The following is a 23,768-nucleotide window of genomic DNA, read 5'->3' as shown; positions in this document are numbered from 1 at the left end:
TTTATGCAATTAGGGAGACATCAGAAATTTATAGCAAGGGGAAAAGCCTGAATAGACATAAATTTAAAAGCCCTACAGAGGAGGAAAATAATTTCCTCTGTTTCTGTTTTTGCCCCATATATCCAAACCTTCCCTTAGTTTTAGAAAAGAATGAGAGACCCCAAGGTTTTGAGATGGTCATTTAATATCTCTTTGCTCGTCTAAAAGGGTCTATGCTTTTGCTCATTCAAGAAAGTTCAGAACTTGAAGAACTTGTACAATTTACATTTGGCAAATTTCCAGCAATACACAGTGCTGCCAACAAACAAAATGAAAAAAACGACTGAATACTCAGCAGAAACCACAAGAGAAAGTTAAGGTAAAAAGCAACTTAATACTATTATCCAACCTGGAGTTTGACAAGAACACAGGAGTTCCAAATTAAACAGAATTTCAAAAAAGAAGTCTGTGTCATCTGACATCTGGAACAAGAAGCTTAAGCATTGCAGCACCAGTGCAGTGCAATCACAAGACTAAGGCACTGAGCAATAATGAATTTCAGTGCACTTGAACAGCAGGAAATAAACATAAGAATGGAAGACATTCCCTGAAAGGTATCAGAACCTTTTTCTTGGATTCCTACACATTTCAAGACATCAGATATTGAAATTAAATTTAAAAAAAAAAAAACAGGGCCTTGTGCAGAGCCAAATTTTGGCACAGATGTCCTGCATAGGGCCAGGAGCTGAACTCGATGATCCTGATGGGTCCCTGCCCACTCAGCATATTCTATGATTCAGAAGAACTTAGCTTTGAATGAGAGTAATTGGGAATTCTTTGAATCACAGTAGATATAGTGGGGAAATCCTCTTACCCTGCTTGAACCTTCAGTACTGCATCAAAAGCCTTGGGTTTTATCAGTATGTAAGACATGAAGCTGGCCCAGTTAAACTCAGGAGCTACACAATGAAAACACTATGATTTTCAGCATACATGAAATGAAAAAGACCCTATGATTGTCAGCATACATTTTATTTACCACTTGTTCCCTCCTTTCAGCCATCCGTTCCGATGCAGACTATAAATACACGATCTGTTATTTTTTTCCCCAAAGATTTTGATTCATTCAGTACACAAACACCTGCTAAAGAAAAATTCAGCCCTAACAGTTAACATCTGGCTACAGTTTGCACAACTGACAATGGGGCTAAGCTCAAAATAGAGCAATAGCTCAACCTGAAATCCATTTAAATTATTGTATTGTTATTAGCATCAAGAAGACAGTAAGGTTTAAAAAAAACAGTCTGAGACAAAGCTGCACATGCAACAGATAATATGCATGAAGTAGTACTGCTTATCAGAATGAAGACTTTTTCTACTGAAACCAGTAACATTCATTAATATTAATATCATAACAGGAAAAAAAGTGCAATGTTAGAAAATCAAGAAACTACAGTAAACAAAAGTTAAACTGCTCTTATCTGCAACCTCTAATTATGTCGGTGTAGGGCATACAAGTGAGTGAAGAACACTCACCTAAATTTTAAATGTCTCTCCCTAAGTGTTGATACTTTCTTTTGTCAACCTTTGCCTTTTTTGGTTACTAGGACCTAAATGACTTTATGCACCTGTCGTGGTTTAACCCCAGTCAGCAAAGAAGCACCAGCAGCCACTTCCTCACTCCCCCACCAGCAGAATCAGGGAGAGAACAGGAAGGGTTAAAAGCTAGAAAAGTCATGGGTTGAGGTAAAGACAGTGCAACAACTAAAGCAAAAGCCACGCACACAAGCAAAGCAAAACAAGGAATTAATTCACTGCTTCCCATGGGCGGGCAGGAGTTCAGCCATCTCTGGGAGAGCAGGGCCCCCTCACACGTAACTGTGACTTGGGAAGACAAACGCCATCCCCCCCAAATGTTCTCCACTTCCTCCTTCTTCCCCCCACTTTAGATACTGAGCATGATGTCACACGGTCTGGAATATCCCTTTGGTCAGTTGGGATCACCTGTCCCAGCTGTGTCTCCTCCCAGTCTCCCAAGCACCCCCAGCTTCCTCACCAACCTGGCAGCACAAACAGCAGAAGAGTCCTTGGCTCTGTGCAAGCCCTGCTCAGCAACAGCAAAAACATCTCTACATTTTCAACCCTGTGCTCAGCACAAATCCAAAACACAGCCCCATACCAGCTACTGTGAAGAAAATTAAGTCTACCCCAGCCAAAACCAGCACAGCATCCCACTTCATTGCATGAGTTCACCAGTAAATGATGCACAGAAATATTCCATAAAAGAAGCCCCAGCTACTGTGCCATGCTAAGAGGCTGCTCCAGGATCCTACTTATTAATGACTGCTAATTTCCTTCACCACCTCTGTTAATTATTGAGCAGAAAGCGATCCTGTGGAGCAAATATCTAAAAAGCTCTCGGATCCCCCTTTTTTATTCTCATTTTATTTACATCCATCTTGCATCTCCTCTCAAGGCTTAAGGTTATTAAGACAATAAACTGGCTTTCTGCAGCCATAACACACAGGCTAAAAATGGGTTGAAGACCCTGAGTTGCTTTTTTTTGTCATAGCAGGATCTTCTTTCAAAGAAAGAAAAACATCTAAAATCTGATGAGCTAAGGAGGAAAACATTATTTTGTTTCTGTGAATAAGCTATTATTTGGATGAATTAAGCCAATGAGGCAAAATTGCCTACATCAGAAAGCAAATTCAGAATTCAAATCCTCCCATAACTCTCCAAGGCTGAAAACACCCAAAGTCTAAGTAGGTCGTGAGAGTGTGACACGATCTTATTTCCACAGCAAAGGGTTTATCTTGGTGGGCGAGAGGAGAGCTGTGAGTGTTGCTGACCAGTGGATCCTCACTGACAAACTGATGATGTACTAGATAAATGGACACTGGACTGGACTGGTAACTGGCCAGACTGTGGGTTCAGAGGGTTGTGACCAGGGGCACAATGTCCAGCTGAACACCAGTCACTAGTGGGATACTCCATGGGATCAGTTCTGGGGCTGATGCTTTTTGACATCTTCATTAATGACCCCGTCAGTACATTTTGGAATGTACTTTGCCTGGGAACAAAGTAGTTTTCTGCTATTCCCTTAAAAAAAATAAAGGAAAGAAAGAAAAAAAAAAGGGGGAAAAAAAAGAGACTGAATGGGCAATGGGAGTTTTAGAAGAAGGAAGTTCTGAGCTGAGAAAAGCTCTGGTTATTCAAACACAGCTCTGCATTAAAAATTTCCTAACCCTTTTAAGATTTAAAATCCCTTACCATTATTACATCATTTTGATCATTCTTTTTAGCAAAAAATTTAAAACATCAAATATACCTAAATTTTCAGTTCTAGTTTACAGCCACATTTTGCTGTAAATCAGCTTCTGAAACATTGATTTTAGTTTTGCTTAAAAAGGATTTTAATTGTTAGTGAACGCAGTAAACTCAGGGTAAATTACATTAAACTTTTTCTACTGGTTTAACTAAACTAATTTAAAATTCTTCTATTCATAAAACTGGAATTATTCTGAATGTCTGTGACATAATCCAGGTGCCTAAATCTCAGTAAAATCTAAGGGAAGGCGACTCCTAAGTGACTTTTCACCTTTGGCAATTTCATCTCAGATCCCAGCTACACTTCCAATATGTGCTCTCAGGATCAAGACTGAACAAATGGACGAGATACTACTTACAGGGGCACAACTTTGTAGACTGTTAAAAAACTGTTAAGCCCCCTAAATGCAGGATTTAATCAGAGTTGTGCTCTTTGCCTCTAGGTAAGACTAGCTTTTAGAAAATTGCCAAAACAGTGTTTGTTAAATCCCTTGCTAAAAGAAGCTGCTCCCTTAGTTTACTTTGCTACAGATAAGGACAAGGTCACATGCTTTAGCCCTCAAATGTTTTTTTCAGCCTGTTTATTTTGACACAGCAGTTGTCAGGTCGGTTTTGGATTACAGCCTAGTTAATCTCTGCAGCACCAGAGCATCCAGTTCTTCCTCCTTCTCACTCCATCCTCCCAAATCCTTACAGCAAATCCCTACCGTAGCAGACACGAAGCACCTGCCACAGAGCATAGTTAGTGAGCTTCAGCAAACATAAAATAATTCCTCTAATAGGCCAAACAAAATAATTTTGCCTTTATACCATTTTCCTCTAATGCAGCCCATTCTCGGTATTTTCACAACAGGTCACTTATGCCACCCTAAACAGAGAATATAAGCCAGTGTATTTATTATTGAATGTGATTTACCTGAAGGGGAGATTGGAGTACAAGGCGTGAACCTACAAGGCATCAGCAGTTGCTTGTGCTTCATAGTTTCTGCCAGTTATTTTAGTGATGGTTACAGCCCCTTTGAAAGCTACCAAGGTCACAGAATTACCTACTTACACTGGGTCCTGTGTCTTCAGCATCTCCCCAGATAATATTGCCATATTTTGGGTTAACACACACCTTGGAAGACATTCCAAGGAAGACTCACAAGTCCTATGCATGCTAAACATATTAGCCTAAATATTCCACTCTGGTATTGCAGCTGATTATCACCTGCACCTATTTTAATCAAACACAAAGACCTTTACAGCACCCATTAGAACTAACGATGTTGGTAGGATAAGTACAAAGGAGCACAGTCTCACCTCTGCTGAGAGATGTCAGGCACATTAAAAGTACCTCAGGGCAATACAGAAGTGGCTATTAGTTTTTACTTCAATAGCAAGACTGCTTTCTTGGCTGTGAAAAGTATGAGTTTGCACCAATGCAACAATTTTCTAGTCTAAATCTGATTTTTAAAAGTACTTTACAGCTCCTCCAGAGATCGATCGTTAAGCTACAGTGCCTTTAACAGACTTGTGCAATGATTAAAGCATTAGAAAAACTTCTTTGTCATTTCAAGAAACCTCTTGAAAATTCAGAAACTTTCCTATCACCACTGAGATGAAACAGAGACCTCCTAAAATTTTCATGCTCAAAAAAAAAAATAGTGCCCAAAACAAAACAAAGTTCAAACAGGGAAAAAAATATTATTTCTTTAGAGGCCAAAGGATATTTGTATGTTACTGTGTGTGACCTGGTTCATGTCCTTACCATGCCATTTTCCTACATCACATGCTTTAGGTGTCAGATTGCAAGTTACTTTGAGGAGGGGTCTTTTTCTTCTCTTCTGCCTGTTTTCTTTTTAACTGCAAAATCTGATCCAGAGGTATGTTTTTTGATAATTTTTTTCTTGTCATAAGTGAAACTTTCCCAAGAAAAGGTCTGGTTTCAGTAATTCAAGTATTTTTGAAAAAATAAGTTGCATAGAAAATAATAATTCCTGAGCAGTTCTAGCAATGCGTGATATAAAAAAAAAATGCATGAACAGACTGAGAGCTTAATTACAGAATTTCCCAGGAAAAATGGTTTCCTTCTCACAATGGGCGGGGACCATGACTGTGAAATACAGGGGATGCAGAGAGAACTTCTGCCATAGTGGTTGTGTATTTACAGGCACACAGTAGCTAAAGATGTTTTTTAAGAATATGCAAAAAGAAAAAAAAAAGTGCATCAACCTGACTCGTGATTGAACATCAGTAAAAGTAATTTTGTTGTAAAATCACAGCTTTCATCATCTCATTTTTCGATGCTCCCTCAAGAGCTTTTTGGACTCCGATATTTTCTCCGGGACCTTGTTGTGTTTGGAAGACTCACCTGACTAGCACTGGTCACAGGAAGATGCTTCTTCCAGAAAAGCACTTGGCAATGTAAGGTTCCCACAGCAGTCCCAGTTGCTCTTTGGCTACACCTGTACCAACAAATTAAAAACACTTTAAGCTGTTCTCTACCACCGAGAGCTAAATCCTCTGGAATGGTCCACACAGAAATTAGTAAACTTCCAGCACTGTTCCAGCCCTATCTGCCTATTGGGGATGCTCCCATTAACTCTCAAAATATCAGGAATTACCTGGGGAGGTGAAGCTGAAGCCATGTCAGGGATCAAGAGAACTATTCAACAGTACCTTTAAACAACTATGTCCTTGTGCAGGTGCCTGCAACCTTCTGCTATTTAATTTACTAAGTTATATATTATAGAGGCAGCTTTTGCACATCCGTGAATTATTTGAAGTGCCACGTGAATGAGACGGCGTCATAGTTCAATGGGTCACACACATATGGGAGTGGTGCATTTACAGTTTGATAGATTTCTATGGTTCAGCCTTATTGTTATATAATGCATTTTCTAAAAAATATGAATTCACAAAAAACAGGACAAAGCTGCAATAACACCAACACAGTATTAAAATTACTTTTATATCAGAGATTGACTCAGCTTCTCAAACAGCTCCTAGGGTAGGACAAATATCTTCTACAGCACATTCCTTACTATTCAGGAAGTTAAATGCTGTTTGATTCTGTGTGAAAGAGCCCCTGCTGTGATCGTCAGCATCCTTTATGCCATAACATCTCACAATCAGTCTGAGGTTCATAAGTATTCTCCAAATTCCCCCCCCCCAAAAGCAATTCCTTTCCCATAAAAAAGAAACAAACAAGAGAGATAACAGGAAAAAAATGTTTCTTTTATACCCTCTATATTTAACCATGCTAGCAATGCTGAACTGGGAAACTTCTACATTTTGCTGTTGCTGATATACTGGTTACACTGGGGAGAATGGAGGTGCTCTGGTATAACTTGTCCTGAAACTTCTTTCCATACTTTTCCATTCCTTGCCTTGAATTATTTTTAAATGTGCTCTGAGCTACAGATAACACGAATTCCTTTTCCCAGGAGAACCATGAAAGCTTGCAGAGCTGTCACTTATTTCACAGAATTCGTTAATTGTTTGTTTAGTCTAGAGGGAAGAAGATTTTTATAACACTTTGGTTTAAAGAAAGGTTCCAGGAGTATGATTCGTTATTATGGTAGTGGCTATATCACAGCTTATTGTATTTCTTATCACCTCCTTTGATAAAAGAAAATAGCTTATTTTAGAATAAACTGTCAGTGGCATTGAATAGAAAGCATAATCCCTGCTCCAGGGTTTGCAGAGACTCTAGAGATCAGCAGGAATATTTTTCATTGTCACAGGCTGATATTAATGCAGCATTTTATTTGAGAATATCAATGCCCAAAAGACAAAAGACATTCTTCAATTCCCCGAGGAGGGGAAGGTTATAGACTGGTGTCTGTTCTACATTTAGCACTTCATAGTTAACACAGGTCTGCCGGGTTTGTTCAGAATAGGAGCGATCAAATCAAGCACATCAAAATCTATGCTTGAAGTTGTACTTTGTGGTGTGAGAGGAACAAACTTTGCTGCCATATTAGATTCATAACACTTCAAAATATTAGTTCAGATTTCGCCCTGCCTTCACTTACAAATCCATCTTGAACTATGGAAGAGCCTAGTTGGTGTCTTCCAGTTAATGGAGATTTGTTCTTAGAGGAAGGTTTACTGAGCCCACGTACAAAACCAAACCCCAGTGGAAGGATAAAATGAAGAAAAAGTTCTCTGCAGGGGAGAAATTTAACATCTGTGAGGATTGCTGCACTCCTGCTGCTTTAATAACTGCCAGAGCTGACTTCAGTGCTCTGCCCAGCCTATAAAAGGAAAATCCTCATTACCTATTAAAGAGTCATTCTCTTTATATAAACAGATTACTCAGGATGCATATTGATAGTTGTAATTGTTCCTAGTGGAGAAGACACTATGTTTTAATGTCCAGAAAATATATTCCACCCACCTGTTTCTTGCAATAGTTAACAAAATAGAAAATGGAATATTAACCAGTGCTGGCATCTCCACTCTTCCTTATTAATAGGCTTTTTAGATCTGGGAAAAGTTTTATGACCTGTAAGGCAAGAGATGATTCAGACCAGTGGCTGAATTTAAAAAGATAATCACTTGCAAAATCCTCACAGTCAAAAAATTAATTCTTAAGTTTTTTTCAATACATTTGTAACACATTCACCTAAACAGATGAATGCACAGGAAGCAGCAGTACATCATAACCATTGCAAAAAAAGAGGCAATGTTACTCTGAAAAAAAAATAGCCTTTGACTTTTATTGAATTTTTAAATCCCTTCTTTTTCTTCTTTTGAAATCATACCAGAAACACATTTATCTAACTTTGGAAGCCAACAGACTTTGCTTTCATGAGGGAAAAATCTGTTTAAGGTTGTTATTCTTCCTCTGAAGAAAATGGACACAAATAATACTGTTTCAGACCAATTTACCATTGATGGGAATATTGGAATTCCTTGTATCCCCTCCGTGTGTTACATGAACTTCTAGTAAATTACATCGTGTTCAGATTGGGAATTACAAACAATACAACAAAAACCTCCAGCTACCAGGTTTATAATGGTAAATATAATTTACAGTAGATTAAGTTTTTCTAAAGCTATGTTATTTTTAGCTAAAGAATGGTGTGTGGAAAACAATTTTTTTTTATTTTCCTTACTTTATAGAGTATTACAAAAGTCAAATAAATGCTTCACTGAGCAAATTAAGTATCTATAAAATGGAGACAAGTAATTATCTGCAACAGTGTTTTGGACAAATAACAAGTTTGCTATTTTTTGCCATTTCCTGCTATATACAAAATGTCTCAATATTTAACCTGATAATGATATGTCAGCCACATTCACTGACCAGCTATTTCCAGACAGCTGCCTGAAAGGATAATTGTTCTTTTTCTTTTCTATGGACTGCCAGACTGGAATAGTGTTTACAGGTTTTGACAGACACCTTACAAAATAAAATTAATGTTTGCAGGAAGTAGATAGAGTACAACTTGCAAGCAACTGAGAAGTCTTGTTCTATACCTGGTTGTCAACTTAGGGCCCAGATACATAAGGAAATAACCCTTTTTACAAGACAGTTGAAGTACTGAAGACTGAAAACCAGTTAATATATTTACTTCCGTTACTAGGAATAAATTAAAAAAATAAAAAAGGACATTTTTGCCAGTAAAGAGTGTAAGAGTGACAGCATTTTTAGCATCCAGAGGAAGTCACTATTTCCAGCCAACAAAGATTTCCCGCCAGGTTCAGTGCATCTGTTGTAAGTAATGAGGACCACGAAAACAAGGCAGGGATTGCAGTCCAGAACAAGTGCTTTGGTTGTGCCTGCTATGATACTGGGAACAGACAGAAAACATCTTCAATATCCTTTTTTAGATGTGATTGACAAGTTTAATTTATTTGATGTACTTCTTAGTTATAGGAATAGCAATAGTGCAACAGAAGGATGCTGCAGAGTTGCCGTGGCAACAAAGCAGTCAAAGTCAAGGCATGAAACGCGAAGGGACTGGATACAGGGAGCAAATTCTCCCCTGGTATGGGAGAAGTTTTACAACAAAAGGCAAATTGTAGCAATATAACAAGACACTTGCCTAAGACACTAGTAATATCCAGAATATATGACTTCGAACGTCCGACTTTACAGGTCTCAACTTGCGAACAGCGATAGCAGTCAGCAAATTGTGGCATTCGTTTAGGAAAGCACAGAAGTTAACAGCCTAAATCTATATGGTAAACCAGGACATCAGTACCTACTCCTGTGTCTTACTGCAGCAACAATGAAACCTAGAGGAAAACAGATTTCACCTTTTTCCTGTAACACCTCTTGCTCCACGCTACGTGCCCTGACACAGCTGAAGTTTCCCACTGCCAAGCTCCCTTTATTACTCCTAAGGTTATGACAGAAAAACACAATTCTCAACACTCCCCTTCCAAAGCAAGTAATATTCTTGACAGATGGATGCAACAGCTTCCATTTTCATTAGCTTCATAATCACTGGAAAGTGCCAGAAAAGCATACTGTATTTTGAGCAAGGAAATTTTCATGGCAATATTTTTTGGCCCCACTGGAAGTATTTTCTTGTAGCAGGCGCTTCCTTTGATTCCTTCACTGGAAATCAAATGTTAACCAGAAATGCTAAGCTTTGCATACAAATGGCTGAGAAATAATTGAAATACATATAGTTACAACAGGATAAACTGCAAAGGACTCAGCCATCTGGAAATATTGAAATCCCTCCATGTTTCATTAGTTTGACTATTTCTATGATGGCTGCACAGAAGGGAGTCAAATCTCCCAGGAGTGCACATCCCAGCTGGGCTTCCCAAGGCACTGCACAGGGGAGATATGACACTGTTTCAGGGAAAGGAAAGGACTGACCTTTTCTAGTCACCAGTGCTGCTCCACAGTGAGGCCAATCGTCGGCAGACGATGAGAAGAAATGTCACTTCAGGTGGCAGCCAGCTGCTCTGGGCCTTTGTGGGTCAGGTGAAAAGGGAAAAGGTTTAAATTCAATACTTCTTTTTGAGTTTTATTATCTCTCATTGCACCTGCAATTTGCAAGAGAACAACAGTTCCTTTTTTACTGTTTATGTCTTCTCTGGAAGTGTGGAATCGTTTACACAAGGTATAAAGGAAACAATCCCAACTGTGACTTACAATGTAATTATTTGTGCTGTAGAATTTGCTTTCATTATAAAACATCTGCCCTGCTTTTAAGCGTAAACCTACCTTTGAAGTGCTTTATATAGTTTATGTAATCCTAAAGTTTAAGAGATCATCTTCTGTTCACTTTGCACATGGCTTTACGACGAGCAATAATAACACAATTATATTTCCCCCATATATCTCTTTACCAGGACTGAAACTGGATCAATAGTGTAAACTTCAGCCTGGTGCATCTCTCAGTTTAATGAGTTCATCAAGCTGCATTAATCACTTCATGCTCAAATTGATAGCATCAGGCATCCTTGAAATGTCTCTTGATATTTAGCTACTACCATTTTGGAGGGCTGTGGAGCTCGTTCTGTAGCAACCACGGCAAAAGTGTCTCTGCCATGAGTCCCCCGAGCACAACAACTCACTAAAATCCAATAATCCTATAGGCTATATCCTCTGTTAACTTTTTATGCTCACATCCCATTCAAGGGCTCTATCAAAGCTTCACACCATTGAGTTAAACAATTATTCTGCATGACCACCATATCCTTTTCTACATGTGAGAAAGGTGGGAAGTGTCTTGACTCCAACATGACTAAGTTAAATACTTATAACTAACACTTCTACATATGTAAAATGATCATGTCCCTGTGCACTGGCAGGATCAAGCACAGAACCTCAGTACCAAGACCCCAAACACCTCAAAAACTGAGCTGCTTTATCCAGAACACACTCAAAGCACAGTATGAGCTCAGTTTGGCAAAACAACTTTACCAAATGTAAGTAGCACAAATCTACAGCTGAAGAAATTTCTGTTTATTTTATCTTATTATTTTAAATCTCAATCAAGTTCTAATCCGCATTTCAACATTTGCTCTCTTATCTGATCCAACAGAATTTCTTAATAAAGTTCATTGGAAATTTATTTTTATTTTTCTGGTGATCACCAGCCCAACTTCTGTAAAGAAACTAAAAAGTAACCTAGTATTGAAATTAGCTGTGTGCTACCCAATGACTCTATTTCTTCTTCCTTCTGTTTTCATCAAAAGTATGAAAAAAATAATCAAAGCACAAATATTTTCAGTCAAACTCTTTTTAAGAAGAAAAGTTGCTAAAAATTAAACTTGACATTATGGCAGTTAACGGAAAGGCCTAAATGTATTAAGCAAGGCTAAAACACTAATTAACGAAACAACTTATAAAGAAATAAAGGTTCTGCTTTCTGATTACAAGTAAAACTACAAGGCAAATATCTGGTTTATGTCAACTCAACCACTACACACTTTTCAGTGTTTCATAATATATTAATACCTGTATACACTGGTTTTATTCTTTACAATGAAACAAATGTTAAGATACCTCTTTTTTTTTTCAACTAGTGGTAACTAGTTTCTCTTGTTTGCAAAATCTTTCCTTTGGAATTTCAGTCAAATTTTAAGATTATTTTTATTTTAGATGTGTAATTATCTGTCAAAGCACCTTTCTATTATATTTCAAAATCTGAGTGGGAAATTACCTGCAAAAACAGCTTTAAAGAAACATTTTATTCAAGAGCTTTAGTGAACTTCCTTTGTTCACTTAGTTTAAGCAAAAAATAACTGTCATTTTTTAAAAATTACTTCCATTTAATTAATTCAATTTTAGGATTAAATTACATTTAAATTTACATTTGAATGCATACAGTTGGGTGAATTCCAAGTAAATAAAATTTAGAAAAAAGAGTTACCTAATGAAAACACAAAAATGAAAGCTCTGCATAAATTCATTTAAAGCTACATAACTCAGCATTCTCCTAAAAAGAAGCATAACTTTGAGTACTCGATTGTAAAGAAACTTTTAAAAATTCTATGCATTGAGAAATAACCTTTACTTAAGGGGGAAAAAAGGATGAAGCATATAGTTTTAACTAAGTTTTCTAGCAAACATTTCAAAGGAGCAATATGTATGTCCTGTGTTTGTATCTGGCAGAGCAAGACACTGAAGCCACTGGCCTTGACTGACGTGCAGCCAGTCAAATACAATGCAGAAACCATCTTTTTTCTCATTGCAGTGCAGCAAACCTGGGAGGATATTATTTTCTTCTTTCATTTGGTTATGACTAAAACACTTTTAGGAGCCAATGACACTCCTGGCTGTGCTACAATTTCTCTTTACTACAATGCTTTGGTTGCAGACACACAGGCAGGAGGTTATTCTTTTGAAAAGATATGGTATTTTCCTGAAAATAAAATAAAAGGGGAGTGGAGGGGAGACACATGATGTGAGGCCTTGGGAAACCTTGCTTTGTTGAAAGATTAAAATACAGTCAAGCTGGGACTGAAAACATTGTTTTGCCATTCCCACTCTTGGGGACGTGCGCCAGCTCCCAGAAAGACGAGCTGAAGTTTAAAGATAAATGAATTCCATCCTGCCAAGAGAAACCTGCAGCATTGTGTCCCTGCCTGCTGGGGCCAGCCCTGCCATGGCAGCTCCTCCAGCTGCCAAAACAAGAGATGAGCACATAAGTCTTACAATTTCCCCACCTCTGCTCCACGCTGCCCGAGAGAGCCATTATTGGCACTTGAGTTGAAGCAGACGCAAGGTCCTTTTGTCTCTGCTGCTTGCTTAGCTTGAAAATTAAAAGAAGCTATTGATAGCAATTCATATGCACCAGGATGGCTGTGAGGGCAACTTGAGCATGCTAAATTGCAAGTAATAATTCACTGCTCTGTGACAGCTTAACAGAACATAATCACAAAATTTAAAAAATAAGATTGGGAAAGAAGGACGAGAGGACATCAAGTCCTTCTCTCTGCTCTTCTCACAGAGTTTCTATTTATAAGCTTTCCAATAAAATCTCTGTTCAGGGATGGATATTTAAAAGTGCCTAAGACACTATGGGTACCTTCAATTTCTGCATGCAGACACATGCATTAAAAACAACTCTCTGTGCTCGCGACTGTTGAATCCAAAATCTGTACGTAAGCCTAACACTTCTCATTTCCATGCTAGATCAAATGGCACCTTGATAGAAATCACATGCACTCTAATGGATGGAAGTCTAAATTTTATAGACTGGACTTCACTCCTCTTATCTTTATGTTAAAAGACTTCGTGCCAGTAAAAACAAAATCCACTTTTCATACATGCCCTTACTGCAGAATGCCCATATCAAGAGTTAAATACATATTTCTATTTTGTTAGTGCTCCAAAACCCCCATTATCTTAGGAAGGGGGTTTCCCTTCTTATCTTTAGTTGTGATTTGAAAATATTTCTTGTCCGTTTCTCTTATCTTTTCAGCTTTAAATCAATTTCAGCAGCTTGAGAGAAATGTGGATATTCGGTGCAAAGATGAGGGCATTGGCAAAAGGCTGAAAAAACATACTGGAGGGAGCCAAGAACTTGAAAAGAGGGAGGAAAAGGAAGGAGACCAAAAGCAGAAAGGAAAAGAGGCAGATGGGCACATACTACACACAGAGTTCAGGTAAAAATAAAAACCATATCATATTTAATAAGCTCTGGGATATTTTGTGCTAAACATAAATACGGCAAGTGGCATTCAATGGCACAAATCCCTTTTCCAGGAGCAATGCTAATCCCTAAAATCACAGACAACTGAGAGACTCCACACATCCCTGTTAAGCTACAACAGCAGAACAAACTGAGTCTTTTTCATTTCGTGTGTCTCCCCTGTATGAAAACACTCATTTAAATTGCCGATTCTCCCCTTCACCAACGCATATTCCTGCACATTATTTGTTGTACTCAAATCTTATCATTCTCAAATGGCAAATTAGGGTTGAAAACACTTCTCACATTTGACTTCAACTCATCTCCCTTTTCTGCTCAGTTCATAAAAGCGAGAGGGAAAAAGATTTCACCTACCACCTCTTGCCTATTCCTTTTAAAATGACAAATGAAGCAGACTTAAATACACTCTGGATTACTGTGCAGAAGACTGTGCTTTTGCTATCAGTGCCTGAATGAGATGGAAAGTATCAACAGCAAATATATTCTTATCTGAGTTTTGATATTACCCAGATGGTACCACTAGTCAGTAATAAATTTGAGTGAAATAAACCATATTTTTTCCACAATCTTGAGCTGGAAAAAAAAATATCAAAAGGTAAAACTCTTATCTATGGGGCTTCTTTCTTACTCTTAGTGTGAACAGTCACTATGTATTTTACTTGATATAAAAGAGCTTTTACCCACCCGCTCACCTCTGCCTTTATTTCCAACTTTCCTCACGCAGCTGCTCCCTTACCTACCGTGACTGCAATTGGGGCCATAAAACAGCACAGCAAAGAACTTATACAAGGAAATTTATTGCCAAGGGCAACAACAACAGATACTTACTAATACTGCAAGTGAAACTAATCACATTAACCCTTATAATTACTACTGACAATAAGTACAGCTGTGAGCCAAATTGATCTCGCAGGGGTGCCCGCTCTGGCATTGTCACAGCTGGCACCTCGCAGAGCTCAGGAAGCAGGGGGGCAACGAGTGGGAAGTCACTTTGCATCCAAGTCAGCATGACGAGGATAAAATACTGTCTCCTGAGTAATGTTTGCATAAATTGAAGGAAAAAGCAAATCCTAAGCGAAAAACCCTGAGACCTCCAGATCCAGACGGTAAAGGAAGGGCCTGCACAGCCTGGCTGCATGGGGTCAATAAAGAGCATTAAGCTCTTTTTTCCATATCACTGGTAAGAATCTTGTTCAAAAACGCTGTGGTTAACACAGAAGCTTACATTTCATCACTCTCAAGAGAAGCTGAAAGATACTCTGCCCGGAGATGGGCTATCTACAGCCTAGACAAAACTGAACACGCTTCCACAGCAGTTATTCTTTCCTGCAATCAAGATATTGATTTGTGAAATATCTTCATGTCTTACAGAACTGATTTTCCACAGCTTCTCAGAAAGATTAGCACGGCACAAAGTGGAATTAGAAGATGAAACTGTATTAGCATTTAATTTGGATGAGGAATAGACACTTGAAACAAACCTCCTGATGGCCCCTGCTCACAGCACTCTGTCTCGCTTTGGAGAGTGCGAGGTCTGAACCCCTGTCAGTGAAACCCCAGGCATAAACTGGCACTCAGACCACAGCCAGCATGAAGAGAAACCACCAAAAAAGTATAGAGGGAGGGTGCTGACTCCTTAGTACAATTTTAATCTGCATGCTGGATCCACACAAGTATCCACACATTTGACTGCCTTTAGCTTAACACGGGACCAGACCCTGTTCTGAGATGGTGAGTTCAGACCCCCTCAGTTCTAAGCACACATGGGATTGTTCACAAGTTCACAGTCTGAGTTTTCAATGGGCATAGCCAGTGACAATTAACTCCTTAACCACAAAGATGACCCCAGAAGCTCAAACAGCCCTTTGCTAAGCAGTATGAAAAGGAATGCTGTACTGCAGTACTAAGATTTTCAACATCACAAATCTCAGCCTGGCAACTGTCACAAGAACAACCTTCACAAGATCCACAGAAATGGAGAATCAGAGTAATAACATATTTTTCAAGCCTTCCATAATAAGAGTTGTGGTATATGATTTTGCTATTGCTTTTTGCAGGTTTTCACTCAAGTAAACTCAGAAATACTAAAAATCACCTGTGAAGGAATCATATATATATAACATTCACTTGAACAAAGGTCCTTTTCAGGTCAGTATTCCAATGAATTTTACTTTATTTCAGTCCTTCTTTACAACGGCACTGAAAGTGCACTGGTGGGTAGAAAACCAAATAACAAAGGAACAGACTCTGAAGACTTAATTCTTTTATATACTGGGAACAGTAGGTCATAATAACCTTTTAAGCAGATTACAATGTATATTCTCATTATACATTTAGAATGCTCATTTATGGAGACAAGCAGCTATTTCAGCCAAAATTTTGTAGAATTCTTATCAATAAATTTTAATACAGAGTTCCTAAAAAAAATACATTCCAAGGATGACCATTTTCAGTGTTTCAACAATCCCTGCAGGAGATTGCTGGATCTAGAGGACATGGACTTCTTGGCTTCTCGAAGAGGAGAAAGGTGGTAAAAGAGAGACCCAAAAATGCAATCAGGGCAGAGGCAGATTATCAGTAGCAAACTACAGAGGCAGAGGGGAGAACTCAGGAGCTGACAGAAGGATGAGACAAAGCACGAGACGTTTTGAGCAAGGACAAGAGAATGCAAACATGCTTTTGCAGGGCAGAAAGGGTCTATTTTCAGCCTGCTTTTGCCACGCTGGAAGATTCCATGATGGAAAAGAAAATAGCACTGTAGCAGAAAATGATCATGACCTCTTCAATGAACCTGACCTCTGCTAGAGAATGTGCCAGTGTGATGAGGGAAATGAGGAATCTTAATGAGGAAAGAGGAAAGCCAGTCATCCTAATGCAACGAGCTCCTCCCAGGAGATCAGCTAGAAAGTAGCATTCACTGTATTTTGCAACTTTATTTGAATTCATCCTGGTTTACCTTTTAAAGAAAAAGCAAGATTATTTGAATATGGACATGATCTATTTGTGAACTTCTTTTTTCCCTTAACATTGTCCTCCAAAGAATTAAAAAACTACATGCAAATCCTGGCAGCCACAGTACAATTCTGGGGTAGAGGGGTCTAAGCAGCTTGTGCAAAAGCCTGGGGACAGGGAGGAGGCCATCAGTTCTGGCTTGCAGGAGGAAGACAGGTAAACAGATGGCTCAGAAAAGCACCTTGACGGTCCAAGACACAATTAAGTCCCTCAGATCCATTTCTGTGCTACAGACAACTCCTGGCAATCTCGCGACTCCATTTCCTAATAACCTGGAAAATTAGGTCAGACTGTGCTATAACAGTATCATCTTCCTTTCTAACTCATCTCACACCACACAGACCCAAATGTAAAAGTTATGTACCCAGCACTAAATCAAACAGGCCTGCTCTCTGTCTCTGAGGGAACACAGCTCAGTGTAGTTCTCATCCATCCTGCTATGGGGACCAGTCCCTCAGCATTCACACAATTCCCCAAATCACCCGTTTACATTGACTGGGGGTTGGCTGGTCCCAACCCTGCCATGCACCATGCAAGTATTTAAATATAATAGCTGATCATGTGCCAGTTCTCAAATCTCTTCTCTAGCCCTGTTTAACTCATTGATACAGGCACGGCAATGGAAACCACACAGCACAGACGTCAGTCCCTTCCCCTCAGAAAAACAACCAAAAAATTTCCGCATGGATAGATTATCCCACAAATGGCCTGAAGGTGAGTACAGACCCGTTATTGTCAACATTACCATTCTTTTCACTTTTATCTATTGTTTCCATTTTCTTTGTCTCTTTCACAGGCAGGGAAGCAAATCTAAAAATAAAGCCCCCTTTTCCTTGAAAAAAGTTACTCACTGGTAGCCCTTTTTAATCTTCTTCCTTTGTTCCCAGTCAGCTGCTCTTCTAACACAACCTGGATTTGATAAAAGAATGCTAAAAATGGAGGATAAAAGTTTGTTTTTCTGAAAAAAGCATCTTTCATAGAAAAGCTACAACAATTATTAGATTTCAGATGCTACACCCAGTTGAAAGCTGGAGATGATTGTTCTGAACAATTGCTGCTTTCTAGGCTCCTGAACTTGCTGGGTTTTTTTTTTTTTGTAGGGTGGGGATTTTCATGTAATTTCCAACTTGATCAGGTGGAAAATACTAACCCATCACTTTGTCTTCCCGGATCTCACTTTGTAGCTTATGCTTTTCTTTTTTAGGCCTCTGTGCAATCATTTTCATATTTATTAATAAGGTCTTTTTATAGAATCGTGGAATCGTTTATGTAGGAAAAGACCTCTAAGATTGTCAAGTACAGACATTTTTGTTTCTCATTATTCTATGAAAGAAACAGGTAACTCGAAAAAAATGCCCAAATCATATTGTGTTTGCTGAAAGCACAAAGGACTGATAGTTCAGCAGCACTAAGCTGATACTTCTGAGCCCAAAAGTTGATCTAACATGCCCTGCAGTGCAGGGGTAACAAACCAGCAGAGGATAACTCTGCTCACAGCATTATTCCACCCCCTCCATTCTGTCCCAGCTCAGGGGCTCAGGGAGCCCAATGAGCTTGATCTAGCACTGCTGATTCTCCCACACCACAATATTCTGTAGGGCACCTTCGTATGAGAGGCTGCAAAGCTCTGTAGCGTTTCTTTCTCATTATTCACTTTTTGCACACTGAATCTTCTCTGAAGTACAGAAAGTAGCACATGAACCTTAACTTCATTTTTGTAATATTACAAAGATAGATTTATACAGTGCAAGATGGCACACACAGAAGTGCTGCAGCCAGGCATGAACGGGAGTAGCCTTGATTCCCTTCCAAATTGCAAAGAGGTTAACGTAACTCCAGCGCCTCAGCAGGAGAGAGACATTTGATCCTGCTTAGCCACCTCTTGCAGCTTCATGGTACAAGGATCAATTCAACCTTTTCATTTTACATTTGAACTTCTTTCTGTAGCTCCAGCAAATTTAGTGGTATGCTCTGGTGCCAGTTATTTTCGCTTCAAGAAATGACAGTTAATAGAATCAAATGCCCTTTTACAAAACATGGTTCTAATTTGAAAACTTACAGCATATCTGTTACTCAAACAGCATAATCACTTCTTTGAGAGCCCTATGTCCTGACAGTCTATACAGGGAAGTAATTTAGACAAAAAGATCAAAGGAAGGGCTTTATTGGTGGTCAATATTAGCAAGTCAGTGTCTGAAAAGGTTTCTTTCTGTGCAATTTAGCCTTCACCTGTACTTGGAGCCTTGCGGTGGGTGCTGCAGGAAGCCCTGAACATTTCCCTAGTTAGTGGAACCAGGGTGGACTCAGCAGCAGGTAACTCAGGCACACAATACAGTGCAGTAGGTCACACCTTTCTGAGTCAATCTGGCAGGTAAAACACACCCTGGGATTCAAGGCAGCCATAATTGAAGAGCCACTTGGAGCATAATCTCCACAGCTCTGTTTTTATGAATATTGGACACAAAAGATTTGGTGAGATGACTCTCACATGCCCTCTTTATCACGATGATTTCAGTTTGGAAGGTTTTTACAGCATTGTGTCTCCCACAGGAAGACTGGCCAGCAGTGCCAGTCCTCTTTACTTTTGAAAACTAATGACTTTGCCTCTTCTTTATAAGCCAAAAACTGCTTATGTACATGTTCATGAAGAATACCAAGTATTAAAAGTCTAAGTGCCATAATGTACCACCAAATCCATTTTGTCTAGCTATAGGTTCCAAAAAGTTTCAGCTAGATGCCTTTTATTCTTGTTGAAAAGTTAACAGGCATAGAGAGAAAGTATTGTAAGGCTTCCAGAGCCTCAAGATGACCAAAAAAAAAGGAAAATGACCTCCAAGACAGACAAATATATAGTTGCCACACAATACAACACAGTCCCATGGTACAAAGACACAGTGCCTACAACAGATTGGCAGAGACAGGGCACAGCATCCTTGAGAATTAGAAGAGATTCGGAAGTTTTAAGCAGATATATCAATTGCTCAGGAGCTTAGGGCCAGTCAGACTTCTTCTCATTGAGAGAAGAAAATTCTCCTCTCTGCAAGCTACTCCTCACCCACAGTCCCAGCATGGTATTACCAGGAAAGAAAATAGCATTTTTCACAAATTTTGCTGTTCTCAGCACTGTAGAGTCACAAACAGCTCTGGGAAACAGCAGAGGAGCTTTTTACTGCATAAACAGAATTTTTAACCAAGTTCCAATTACAGAACCAAAAACCTACCCCCTTACCTGTACCTGCCATCACATTAAATCTGATGATAACCGAGTTGAACAGATGTGTAAATCAGGGCAGAATCTGACCTGCCAGATCTCTGTTATTAGTGATGTTGTTCATGCCACAAAATTCAACTTGACTTTCAGGCTCTGGCTGAAATCTGCATTTCTGCCCATTAAAGAAACAAAGCCTTTTTCCTGTAAGACTGTCCAAATTTTGCATTGGAATAAAGAGGAAAAGAATATATAGCACCTACATTTTCACCTAGTGCCATCAAATACAAGTACAAATATAGAAAATCTTGGAAGAGAGGAGAAATATCAACTAAGCCTGGGCATACAATTTGAACAAACACTGTTAAGGAAAAGATTTTCAGCAGCCCTTATAGGAGCCATTATTCAAAGATGGCATTTGCACACAAACAGCAGAAGTGGATATCATGCACATCCCGGTTTTATTCACAATTAATGATGTTTTCTTATCTGGACAGAAAATGTTTAAATCACCCTTTCGGTGCTAGAAAGAAAATGTTATTCTTCTCAGAAACAGCAATTTAAACAATTTCTGGCATTTCAGAAATGTTACTTTATCACAGGATGTGTATGCCTTTCAAATTATCCGTTTTGCTGAACACTTGTGAACCAGTTTCTGATAAACAGTCAGGAAGGACCCAGGGGCACATCTACTCTGGCTGTTCCTCGCTGCAGCAGGACAAGGCACATGTGCTGCCAAGCGACCATGGTAGGACTGGTGCCTCTGGGAGACAGAGCTATCTTACACTTCATTTTTTTTCCCCACTCAACAGACAAAACGTGCATGGTATGTATAAATATATAACAAAATTTATGAATATATATATATATGTATAAATATATACATAAAAATATAGAGAAGACAAGCAATGCATTTTTAACACTCTCTCCACAGAAAAAGCCAAAATATATTCCTATTGTTGAAAAATAGAGTATCTTTTGTCCCCACTTGCATTGCTGGAGTTTGCCGGGTAGAGCTCCCACGCAGCCCTGTGGCACCTAACCTAGAAATCAACTTTATCTCTCAGCAAGGAAACCTAAAATCAAAAACAACACTACCAAGCCTTTCCTGAAGTCTGTAAGCTCATTTCTGCTTTCCACCATTTTTTTCCCCTTCTTGAGCTCCTGAATATCAGATCATGGGTAGCAAACTACTCAGTTTAGAAATGGCAATGTCACACACACATATAAGATTCTTTGAAAGCAAATAATCATAAACTAATGGGATTTGCCTCCAAACTTTTCAGGGGCCCAAGGACATCCCTGCCTGAACCCAGCAGTCTCTTGAGAAACATTTTGTCCTGTCACTGTTGTTCCCCTTTCTTCCAGTTCCCAGACATACATCTCAGTCTGACTGGCAAGGGGCTGGCACCCCAGGTAGACACAGCATTTCCCAGGGTGACCCTGTCACCAGCTCAGCTACACAGGGAGCTGAGCACCTTCCCTCTGTGTTTTAGGAGGAGGATGCTAAGCACAGGGCTCCAGAGATCTGGAGGAGAGGAGATGGGGTACCTCGAGCAGCCACAGGTACCCATGCAACCCAAAAACCTGAAGGGCAGTAACAGAATGAGTCCAATGAATTTTCAACATGCCAGCAGGGTGTTCTCAGTATCTCTCATCCATTACACCTTTCTAGCTGTGCTCCAAAGCCAACACAGCAGGGACAGCCAGCAAATCCCATCACTCAGGTACTACTTACAGTGCCACAACAGGATAGAATAAATCCAACCAACCTACATGAGTCTTGTGCACTTGTCATTAATGTCAGTCACAGCTACATCAGTTATTTGCATAATTGAAACTACAGCAGGGACTGAAATCCCAAAGGAGACATGATCTGTGTCTCCCACCCATGCACTGAAAATTACTCCATTCTATTTTAATTCCATTTATCTAAATCTCACATGGGATCTAGAGCAACCGATTTAAAGACCAAGAAAGTGAATAACCGCAGACTCCAAAACTTGAAAAAAGTCCACAAAAGGAAAATTTGCAAACGTTAAATCCAACTCAGTTGTTAGATTCCCTAAGTTCTTTTTTTTTTTTAACAATAGGCAGACAGGAAAATCAAAATCATTAACCATAGAGAATAGGTCTTCAGTACACAAGTCTTTAATCTGGTTGAATGACTGATTTTTATCTGAAGAGCTCTTACATAAAATATCTCTCTATGATTAATAAGTAATTACCATGCACTGTTATCAATCTAAAATGTCTTATGATGTAGGGCATAGATCTATTAAACTCACAGACAATGGACTAAATCATTAAGTCCTTCTTTACAACTATTTTACATGAATTACTGTTCTAGGTTCCCTTCAATTAAGTTGGTCATTCCCAGAATTGTGTTTCTTTTTCTTCCTTTTAAATGTCTTAACTGGAGAAAATAGGCAGAACAGAAGCACTCTAAAAGACTAAAAATCAAATTCAGATTAATTCATCCATTTGTTGTTTTGTTCTAACACATTAGTCAGAGTGAAACTACAGTGTCAGGGACATTTGAATGAAATAGAGCTAATAAATTGTCTACTATTCTCTCCAATCCCTTAATTGTCAAGAAGACAGTTGTATTAAAATACACTACCCTTACATGTTGGTTTGATTGGGGTTTTTTTTAAGAATGCTTCTTCTCATGCTGTGCATTTCATGAAATACCCATCTTCTTGCAGATCTTTCAAACAGAAGTTTTTTTAGGACTGAAGAGGAAAGCCAAGAGTTATGGTCAACATGTCACCTCCTGCAGTCCAGAAACTGTATTCTGCTGGCAAAGTGCTTACTCCTATTTTTTCACTTTTAAGCAACAACTATTTAAATTATTAATAGTATTTTTCTCTGGTACTTAAATCTAACTATTTTTATTCTCCAGTGCTTAAACATAACCACTTTTATTCCTGAGAATGGCGGAATTAAAAATGGGTGGATTCACTCTGTAAAAATCTTGCCTTTTAGTTCCCCAAAGCTTCAATAACTCCAGAGCTGAACTACAAATCATCATTTTAACAGACACCCTTAGTAATTTAACCTAGACATAGCGATTACTGCAGCCACAGTGACAAGGTAAGACCAGAAAATCAGTTCTTCAGTCACCTGTAAGGGAATTAAAAGTTTTTTACTTGAGCTGTCACACTTGAAAATTTGCTTACCTTTCTGAGTTTTAGTGGCCAGCATTTCCTTATGTTTTGTTTTCTTTCAATAATTTATGCATTCCTGAAAGCACCAAAAATATCAGGGCCTGTGATCAAGTCAAATCATGTCACACTCAACAAAATATGATTCAGAATTCTCACCAATTTCTGAAATATCTTTAATCTTTAATTTTCAATTTAAGATTAACATCCGAAAGAGAAGCTATTGAAAAAGAGTGCTACTAAGACAATATCAACTGCCTGAAGACAGAGATTTATTAATGTCACATATAACTTTTAAAGCAAATTTCCAGAGTTAGATATGTAAGTAAGACACAGAAATGTTGCTCTCTGAAAAAGGAGAAAAATAACCTGCAAAGCAAAGCAGAGATAAAGGGGTGCTGATGTAGTGCAGACATCTGCCTGTGCAACAGCAGTATATTACCTTTAAATAATATA

The 23,768-nt window shown here is 38.8% G+C and overlaps 1 long non-coding RNA gene across 1 annotated transcript; it reads right to left on the bottom strand.

Annotated features, from left to right (window-relative positions):
• Positions 1-7,699: 7,699 nt before the first annotated feature.
• On the bottom strand, positions 7,700-22,883 carry LOC113975387. Its single transcript, XR_003536816.1, has 3 exons — positions 22,775-22,883; positions 10,136-10,222; positions 7,700-7,801 (listed from the first exon to the last, which is right to left on the bottom strand). It is a non-coding gene; the product is annotated as an uncharacterized LOC113975387 (long non-coding RNA).
• Between the last annotated feature and the right edge of the window lie 885 nt (positions 22,884-23,768).

Source organism: Neopelma chrysocephalum, unplaced genomic scaffold (genome assembly GCF_003984885.1).
Source record: "Neopelma chrysocephalum unplaced genomic scaffold, ASM398488v2 Primary Assembly neopelma1_24, whole genome shotgun sequence".
Classification (NCBI taxonomy): domain Eukaryota; kingdom Metazoa; phylum Chordata; class Aves; order Passeriformes; family Pipridae; genus Neopelma; species Neopelma chrysocephalum.
This window is presented reverse-complemented; position numbering and strand designations above follow the sequence as displayed.